General features: G+C 46.9%; 1 non-coding gene across 1 annotated transcript; it reads right to left on the bottom strand.

Moving 5' to 3' along the window:
- Window positions 1–5,858: 5,858 nt before the first annotated feature.
- LOC138775887 (U2 spliceosomal RNA) lies at window positions 5,859–6,053 on the bottom strand. Its single transcript, XR_011360672.1, has one exon. It is a non-coding gene; the product is annotated as a U2 spliceosomal RNA (small nuclear RNA).
- Window positions 6,054–9,709: the final 3,656 nt, after the last annotated feature.

Genomic DNA, 9,709 nt, shown 5'->3' with positions numbered 1-9,709 from the left:
CGACCAAAAATGCGCAATTTTGCACTTTGGGATTTTTTTGCGCTGACGCCGTTTACCGTACGAGATCAGGAATGTGATTAATTAATAGTTCGGGCGATTACGCACGCGGCGATACCAAACATGTTTGTTTATTTATTTATTTGTTTACTTTTATTTAAAACCTGGGAAAAGGGGGGTGATTCAGACTTTTATTAGGGGAGGGGGATTTTTACTATTAACAACACGTTTTTTTTTTTTTTTACACATATACTAGAAGCCCCCCTGGGGGACTTCTAGTATATGCACTTGGATCGCTCATTGAGATCTCTGCAGCATAGATATGCTGCAGAGATCCATGAGATCGGCACTCGTTTGCTTTCGGCTGCTGCAGCCGGAAACAAACGAGTGCCGAGCCGAGGACGGCGCCATCTTGGACGCGTCCCCGGCCGGCATCAGTAACGGAGATCGCTCCTCCGGGACAAGGTCCCGGAGGAGCGATCTCCCCCACTAGACACCAGGGAAACGTTGCCTCCGGTAATCGGAGGCAGCTGTCAACTTTGACAGCTGCCTCCGATTAGCTAATTAGCGGGCACGGCGATCGGACCGTGCCCGCTAATAGCGGCGGTCCCGGGCTACACGCGGCACCCGGGATCGCGGCACTTCAAAGCGGGGCCGCCGCGCGGCCCCGCTTTGAAGTGCTAATGAGGACATAGGACGTACCGGTACGTCCTATGTCCTTAAGAGGTTAATGGGGTGTTCCCATGTCAGCTTGTTATGCGCTATCTCTAGGATAGAGGAGAGCAGGCTGATTGCTGGGACCTGCAGTGAATGAAGCTCTCACCGTGTCCTTCGCTCCATCCATTCTCTATGGGGACACCAAACACTGCTGAGTTCAGTGCTTGGAAGCGTTCAGTGGCCCTGTAGAGAATGGATGGAGCACAAGCCGCTCAGGCACGGTCAGCGCTCCATTCACTGCAGGGATGATTGCGTCTCCATTTTTAGGATTGGATCCCCAGCGATCAGCTTGTTATCCCCTATCCTATGGGTAAAGGACAACAAGCTGAGATGGGAATCCCCCTTTACGCCAGCCACACGCACCATGAAATGCCGGTCACCGCTCATAAACCCCACAGTCCTCCCAGCTCCACCATATATCCATCCATGATTATTTCAGTAGGGGTCCGGAGCGGCTAACACCCTACAGGAAGAATCACGGGGAGTGTTTGAAATTCAGTATTTTTGATGGAAAGAACAGAACCGCACAATGGGCCGACGTTCCCATCAAAAATATTGGAAACTCTGATGGATCCCATAGACACAAATGTGAATTGTTAAGGGGGCTGTACAGGATTAGAAGACGTGGCGGCTTTCTTCCAGAAATAAAACAACCCCAGTCTTTGGGTTGCGAGCCGTATTAAAGTCAATGAGGCCAAGATAGGTGGGGCGTCGTTTTTGGGAGAGAGCAGCCATTTCTTCTAATCCTGTTTTGCCCCTTTAACAATTCCCCAAACTCTATTATGGGGGAGATTTATCAAAGGGTGTAAAATTTAGACTGGTGCAAACTGCCCACAGCAACCAATCACTGCTCAGCTTCCAGCTCTGGTGAAAGAAAAGAGGAGCTGTGATTGGTTGCTGTGGCAAGTTTGCACCAGTCTAAATTTTACACCCTTTGATAAATCTCCCCCTATAGGAAACATGTCAGTGTGCGAAAATGAAATAATTTGTGAGGAAACAAAAAAAACGAGACGACACATAAGATAGGGGTAAAATGAAGAATTTTATTGGCAAATGTATTATGTTATTGTTATGGGATCCCTAAGCTATTGATCCAAAAGAAGGCGAAAACCTCTGGACATCGGGGGTCAATCTTTGTCGCAGGGGGGAAATTCCTTCTTGACCCCAAACATAGGCGATCGGTCCGAGGACCCTGGATCAAAGCTGCTAAAGTATGTCACTAGCTGGGGACTGATAGTAATGTAGGGGTAGGTATGATGTAGTGTGGGGGCAGATATCATATAGGGGCAGGTGTCATGTAGGGGTAGGTATGATGTAGTGTGGGGGGCAGGTATCATTTAGGGGCAGGTGTCATGTAGGGGCAGGTATGATGTAGTGCGGGGGGCAGGTATGATGGAGTGTGGGGGCAGGTGTCATGTAGGGGCAGGTGTCATGTAGGGGCAGGTATGATGTAGTGCAGGGGGTAGGTATGATGTAGTGCGGGGGCAGGTGTCATGTAGGGGCAGGTATGATGTAGTGTTGGGGGAAGGTAGCATGCAGTGTATGGGTAGGTATGTAGTGCAAGTGCGGATGTCATACATTACCAGCGGATGCTTCCTAGCGTCGGCTCCTCTTCAGGATGAGTCTCTTCGGAGGGTGAGGTGGAATGACGAAATCTTCATCCATGCAGGCGCAGAGAATCCTGGCTCTTTCCGATCTTCTGGGCAGAGTCTTTTCTTCGGCCTTGGGCGCTGATCGATACCTCCGCTGGGCCTCCTCGTTGGTCGGCATACATCTCTAAAACAGAAAAATAATTGAAGTCAGTCAGAGATTCTTTTGAAACGATCTAGATATTATTGTTACAGGGATCCTAGCAGCCAATGCGGTGACTTACGTCCTTCTGGAAGATGGGAGAAGGCAGGAACTTGGCGGCGTAGGCGAGCGTCTGGAGGGCCTTCATATCCATGGTCTTCAGATCGACGGCGGGTCCATAGAAGATCGGGAGGCGTTGATAGAAGATCTAAAGAGAAAACAATACAGTGAATGTCAACTTTCCTATAGCAGGAATAAGGGCAGACATATTATACATGTAACCCCGGACAGTTACATAGGGGTCCTATGGGAGGGCGGGTGGCAGGGGGCGACCAACACCTTTAAAAAAAAAAACCATTACTATCCCTACATATGGCAATACATAGTGGTAATGATGCCATGGCTCCAAGGAACCGGAGGAGTGTGACCCTGGGGATGGTGGAGGTTCCCTATGGATGGTTCCCCGGTCTCCTCCCATTAGCAGCGCCACCTGGGGCCCTCGGTCTCTGGCTCCATCCCACAAATACACTGACCGGCAGGAAAGCCCGGGCGCCGGCCATCCTCCAGTAGTCCTCAGGTGTCGCCTTCATGTCTCGCAGATGCAGGTCCAGGAAGTCCATGTCCAAAAATCGAAATCCAAAAATCGTAGTCCAAGAATCCGAAGCCAAAAAGTCGTATGCCGAGTAATCCAACCAAAAAAATCACCAAGAGAGCGGTCCAAAAAGAGCAAAAGAGCAGCAGTCGCAGAGAAGTCTGTCTTCACCCACAGAGGAGATCCAACAGACAAGGTTGCCTAGCGACGCGTTGCTTTTATTGATGTTGCGTGTTTGTCTCCTGCAATCCTATTGGCTGATCACTGACCAATGGGCTTTGATGACACTGACATGTATAGCCCCCTTTACACTATGCTTCTTTTTTTTTTTTTTTTTTTTTTAACTTTAGGTACAATGTTATGTTACCACATACTGGATTTATCCCTCTAATATATATAGTAACAATGTTCCCTGTTGCCCACGGCAACCAATCACAGCTCAACTATGAAATATTAATTAGACGAGCATTTCCAGAAAAATACTTAGGGGGAGATTCATCCAACTGGTGTAAAGTAGAATTGTCTTAGTTGCCCCTAGCAACCAATCAGATTCCACCTTTCATTCCTCACAAATTCTTTAGAAAATGAAAGGTGGAATCTGATGGGTTGCTAGGGGCAACTAAGACAATTCTACTTCACACCAGTTTTGATAAATCTCCCCCATAGTGCTTGAAAAGAGCGCCCCGTTAACAGTGACTTCCCTTTAAGTTAAACTTTAAGCCTTGATACCCTCCCTTTAACCCCTTAAGGACCGCGGGCGTACATTTACGCCCCCGCTGCCTGGGCTTTAAGGCAAGAGGGCGTAAATGTACGCCCTGGCGCGGACCCGTGCTACGGAGCGGGCTCACGAGCTGAGCCCGCCCCATAGCGGGTGAGGACCGGCTGCTATATGCAGCCAGGCCCTCATCCTCAATGGCGGACGACCGCGATCTCGCGGCCGCCCGCCATTAACCCCTTAAACGCAGCGATCGCGCGGCATTTAAGTATAAGTGACCGGAGCATCTCCGGTCACTTAGCGATCGGGACCCCACGCAGCATGTCTGCAGGGGTCCCGATCGCATTTTCTGACTGCCGGAGGTCTTCTCCTTACCTCCGTGCAGTCTTCTGCTCGGTCCTCTGATTCAGCCTGCCACAGGCGGGCTGAATCAGAAGATCGCAGATAACACTGATCCCTGCAATGCTATGGCATAGCAGGGATCAGTGTTACTGATCTATTGTATGTACAGGATAGTTCCCTAAGGGGACTATAAAAGTGTAAAAAAATAAATAAATAAATGTTTTACACAATGCCCCAAAGCCCCTCCCCCAATAAAAGTGAAAATCACCCCCCCCCCCTTCCCATTTCATACATAAAACACATAAAAACTAATAAAGTTAATTAACATATTATATACCGTAGCGTGCGTAATCGTCCGATCTATTAAAATAAAACAATATTATTCCTGCATGGTGAACAGCGTGAACAAAAAACGGTTAAAAAAACGCAGAGATTGCTTTTTTTTTTATGACACTTTATGTATAAAATTTTTTATAAAAAGCGATCAATACGTTTGATGTAGAAAAAAATTTTGCTAATAAAAACTAGAGATCATGACGCAAAAAATGACACCCCATACGACCTCGTAGGTGAAAAAGTAAGTGCGCTATAGGAGCCACAATAGGAGCATTTTAAATATGCCTATTTGCAAAAAAAAAAAAAAAAGTTTTACTGCTAATAAAAAATAGTAAAACGTAAGAAAACCTAGTAAACCTGCATATCGCTGTGTTCAGACCGACCTATAGAATAAAGGAAAAATGCCAGTTTTACCGTAAAGTGCATTACGTAAACATGGAAGCCCCCCCAAAATTTGCGGAATCGCATTCTTTGACCCAAGTTCACCCCATAAATGATATTTTGGGGTTCCGTCATTCATTTTATGGCAGATTGAAAGATGCCATTACAAAGTACACCTACTCCTGAAAAAAACAAGCCCTCACATGGCCCTGTAGGTGGAAAAATAAAAGTGTAATGGGTCTTAGAAGGCGAGGAGGAAAAAGCGGAAACGCAAAAGTGACAATTGGCCCGGTCCTTAAGGTCATTTCAGGCTCTGTCCTTAAGGGGTTAAGAGCAACTTATGTACTGTTCCTTTAAGAGCGACTTATGTACCATCCCTTTAAGAACGACTTTAGTACCGCCCCTTGAAGAGCAAATTTGTCGTCCCTTTAAGAGCAAATTTGGTGCCGCCCCTTTAACGGCTAGTTTTGGTGCTGTACGCGTAAGCACTGGTGCCACCCCTTTAAGAGCGACTTTGGTGCTGCCCCTTTAGGAACGACTTCGGTGCCGGCCCTTAAAAAGAAAATTTGGCGCAGTCAAGTTGTCCCATCCTTTTAAGAGCAACTTTTGTCCAGTCCCTTTTATGACCTACCCCCCCCCCCCCCCCCCAAAAAAAAAAATCCAAATTAAATGGTTTTAACGGCACCTACCTGCATTTTCCTTGCTACCTACCTACCTGGTTGGTTGGTTGGCTGCCTGGCTGCAACTACAGTGTCTGTGTGTCTGCCTGGCAGTTATATGTGACATCACAGCCTTGATGACATCATCACGGAATGTTTCTCTGTGTATGCTAGATGTAAACAACTTTTGCTCCATTCACACATGGTAAATGTAAAGCCTTATATGTGCACTCACCGGCCAAGGTGCTTACAACACGCAGGGTGGTATGAACAGTCTGCTACGCACCCTAGGGGGGGGGGGGGGGTGTCTAATTTTTGGAAACGCACTCGGGAGGGCACTGAACCTGGAAGCACTGCAGTACAAGGTCAAGGCCTGGAGAGGACAGAGCACGGTCTTTTTCCGTCTCACTGTTCTAAAAATCCATCTCATGTACATATATACAGTATATATATATATATATATATATATATATATACATATACATACACTATTGGTCTAAGGGCTCTTTTACATGGAAAGATTATCTGACAGATTATCTGCCACAGATTTGAAGCCAAAACCAGGAATGGATTTGAAAAGAGGAGAAATCTCAGGCTTTCCTGTATGGCCCGATCCCTGTTTATAGTCCATTCCTGGCTTTGGCTTCAAATCTTTGGCAGATAATCTGTCAGATAATCTTTCCATGTAAAAGGACCCTAAGCCAAAAAGGCTATAAGGGAGCGGCTTCTGAGGGGACGCCACAAAAGCCAAATCAGACAACACATGGCATACATGTCTCAGTTTTGGCGGCGGCTTTAACATGGACAACATAGAAGCATTTATCTCTCTCTCTGTCACTGTCTGTCTATCTATCTATCTATCTATCTATGTGTTTATGTGTCTATCTAGCTATGTATAGATAGCTACCAATTATTAAAGAGCGACTTTGTTGCCAGCCCTTTAAGAGAATTTTTGGTGCAATCACTTTAAGTGGTCCCATCCCTTTAAGAGCAACTGTGGTCCAGTCCCTTGAAAAGAAACTTTGTTACACTCACTTTGGTACATTCACTCACACCATAACTTTAAGAGCGAATTTGGCCCTTTACCATTAAGAGCGTATTTGGCACCGTCCCTTTAAGAGGGATTTTTGCCACAGCCCTGCAAGAGTGAATTGTGGTACTGTCGATTTAAGAGCGACTTTAGTTCTGTCCCTTTAAGAGCGACTGTCCCTTTAAGAGGTTGCTCCTAAATGGACGGCACCAAAATCGCACTTAAAGGGAAGGACCAAAGTTGCACTAAAAGGGACAAGACAAAAGTTGCTCATCAAGTGGAGGCAACAAATTTTCTCTTGAAAAACCAGTACCAAAGTCGCTCTCAAATGGACGGCACCAAAGTCGCTCTTTAATGGGACTACACCAAAGTCACTCTTTTTGGTCCAGTCACTTTAAGAGCGACTTTGGTACCGTCCCTTTAAGAGCCACTTTTCCCCAGTGTCTTCCTGGCTTCTGCTCACTGCCCGCAGCAGCCAGGAAAACTGCAAGGACAGCTTCTGAAGTGACAGGCCGCTCAGCCAATCACTGCTCGCGGCTCCGTCGGACAGTGATTGGTTGAGCGGCCTGTTACTTCAGAGTCCGGCTCTGAAGTTCCACCGGCGGCTGCGGGTAGAAGCCAGGAAGACACCCGGGAGGGGGCAGAAGCCCTCCGGGGAGCGTGGACAGGTACGTAGATACTTTATTCTTTTCTGTACACGTCCATCATCCGGCAGACGGTGATTTTAGGTCGGGACCAAAAGAGACGATCAGCAGATGATCATTGCCCCCGGCCGATGGTTGTCTTTATAAGGCTAGGTTCACACTGCGTTTTTGCAATCAGTTTCTTTCATCCGTTCTTTGCAAGAACGGATGAAAAACAGATGGAAAAAACTGATACATTTGTGTGCATCAGTTTTAATCTGTTTTTCCATTGAATTCCATTATAAAAAAAAAAACGGATCAGAACGGATCCGTCTTTTTTTTTTTTTTTTTTACGGACACAGAAGTAGGGTCAGCTACGTTTTTGTGTCTGTTAAAAAAAAAACGGATCCGTTCTGATCCGTTTTTTTTTTTTATAATGGGAGTCAATGTGAAAACCGATCAAAACGGATGCACACAAATGCATCCTTTTTTTTCATCCGTTTTTGCAAAAAACGGATGAAGAAAAACGGATTGCAAAAACGCAGTGTGAACCTAGCCTTGCACAGAGCGATAATCTGCCCAATCGGCCTGATTGGAGAGATTATGGCTCCCTGTAATAGGGCCCCGAGAATCTTTCTTGATGCCGAGATGATTTCCTTGATCCCCATGAATAGTGCCGGAGTCTGGATGTAGAGCTGGACTATGGGATTGAGTTCTTGTAACCCGACATCGGGCCAATAAGTCCAGCGCCGGCCCCACCCCGGTGATCAATGTCTGTGACCGCTGTGACTATAGTTTATCCTTTATCCTTATGTTTTTTTTTTTTTTGTTTTTTTTTGCTCCAGCGCCACATCTATCCAGAGGCTGTATCTGGTATTACAGCTCAGCCGCATTCAAGTGGATCAGCCAATCAGAGATCTGCCTTTAATGGGGTGTTCCCATGTCAGCTTGTTATGCGCTATCTCTAGGATAGAGGAGAGCAGGCTGATTGCTGGGACCTGCAGTGAATGAAGCTCTCACCGTGTCCTTCGCTCCATCCATTCTCTATGGGGACACCAAACACTGCTGAGTTCAGTGCTTGGAAGCGTTCAGTGGCCCTGTAGAGAATGGATGGAGCACAAGCCGCTCAGGCACGGTCAGCGCTCCATTCACTGCAGGGATGATTGCGTCTCCATTTTTAGGATTGGATCCCCAGCGATCAGCTTGTTATCCCCTATCCTATGGGTAAAGGACAACAAGCTGAGATGGGAATCCCCCTTTACGCCAGCCACACGCACCATGAAATGCCGGTCACCGCTCATAAACCCCACAGTCCTCCCAGCTCCACCATATATCCATCCATGATTATTTCAGTAGGGGTCCGGAGCGGCTAACACCCTACAGGAAGAATCACGGGGAGTGTTTGAAATTCAGTATTTTTGATGGAAAGAACAGAACCGCACAATGGGCCGACGTTCCCATCAAAAATATTGGAAACTCTGATGGATCCCATAGACACAAATGTGAATTGTTAAGGGGGCTGTACAGGATTAGAAGACGTGGCGGCTTTCTTCCAGAAATAAAACAACCCCAGTCTTTGGGTTGCGAGCCGTATTAAAGTCAATGAGGCCAAGATAGGTGGGGCGTCGTTTTTGGGAGAGAGCAGCCATTTCTTCTAATCCTGTTTTGCCCCTTTAACAATTCCCCAAACTCTATTATGGGGGAGATTTATCAAAGGGTGTAAAATTTAGACTGGTGCAAACTGCCCACAGCAACCAATCACTGCTCAGCTTCCAGCTCTGGTGAAAGAAAAGAGGAGCTGTGATTGGTTGCTGTGGCAAGTTTGCACCAGTCTAAATTTTACACCCTTTGATAAATCTCCCCCTATAGGAAACATGTCAGTGTGCGAAAATGAAATAATTTGTGAGGAAACAAAAAAACGAGACGACACATAAGATAGGGGTAAAATGAAGAATTGTATTGGCAAATGTATTATGTTATTGTTATGGGATCCCTAAGCTATTGATCCAAAAGAAGGCGAAAACCTCTGGACATCGGGGGTCAATCTTTGTCGCAGGGGGGAAATTCCTTCTTGACCCCAAACATAGGCGATCGGTCCGAGGACCCTGGATCAAAGCTGCTAAAGTATGTCACTAGCTGGGGACTGATAGTAATGTAGGGGTAGGTATGATGTAGTGTGGGGGCAGATATCATATAGGGGCAGGTGTCATGTAGGGGTAGGTATGATGTAGTGGGGGGGGCAGGTATCATTTAGGGGCAGGTGTCATGTAGGGGCAGGTATGATGTAGTGCGGGGGGCAGGTATGATGGAGTGTGGGGGCAGGTGTCATGTAGGGGCAGGTGTCATGTAGGGGCAGGTATGATGTAGTGCAGGGGGTAGGTATGATGTAGTGCGGGGGCAGGTGTCATGTAGGGGCAGGTATGATGTAGTGTTGGGGGAAGGTAGCATGCAGTGTATGGGTAGGTATGTAGTGCAAGTGCGGATGTCATACATTACCAGCGGATGCTTCCTAGCGTCGGCTCCTCT

Source organism: Dendropsophus ebraccatus, unplaced genomic scaffold (genome assembly GCF_027789765.1).
Source record: "Dendropsophus ebraccatus isolate aDenEbr1 unplaced genomic scaffold, aDenEbr1.pat pat_scaffold_283_ctg1, whole genome shotgun sequence".
NCBI classification, from domain to species: Eukaryota; Metazoa; Chordata; class Amphibia; order Anura; family Hylidae; genus Dendropsophus; species Dendropsophus ebraccatus.
This window is presented reverse-complemented; position numbering and strand designations above follow the sequence as displayed.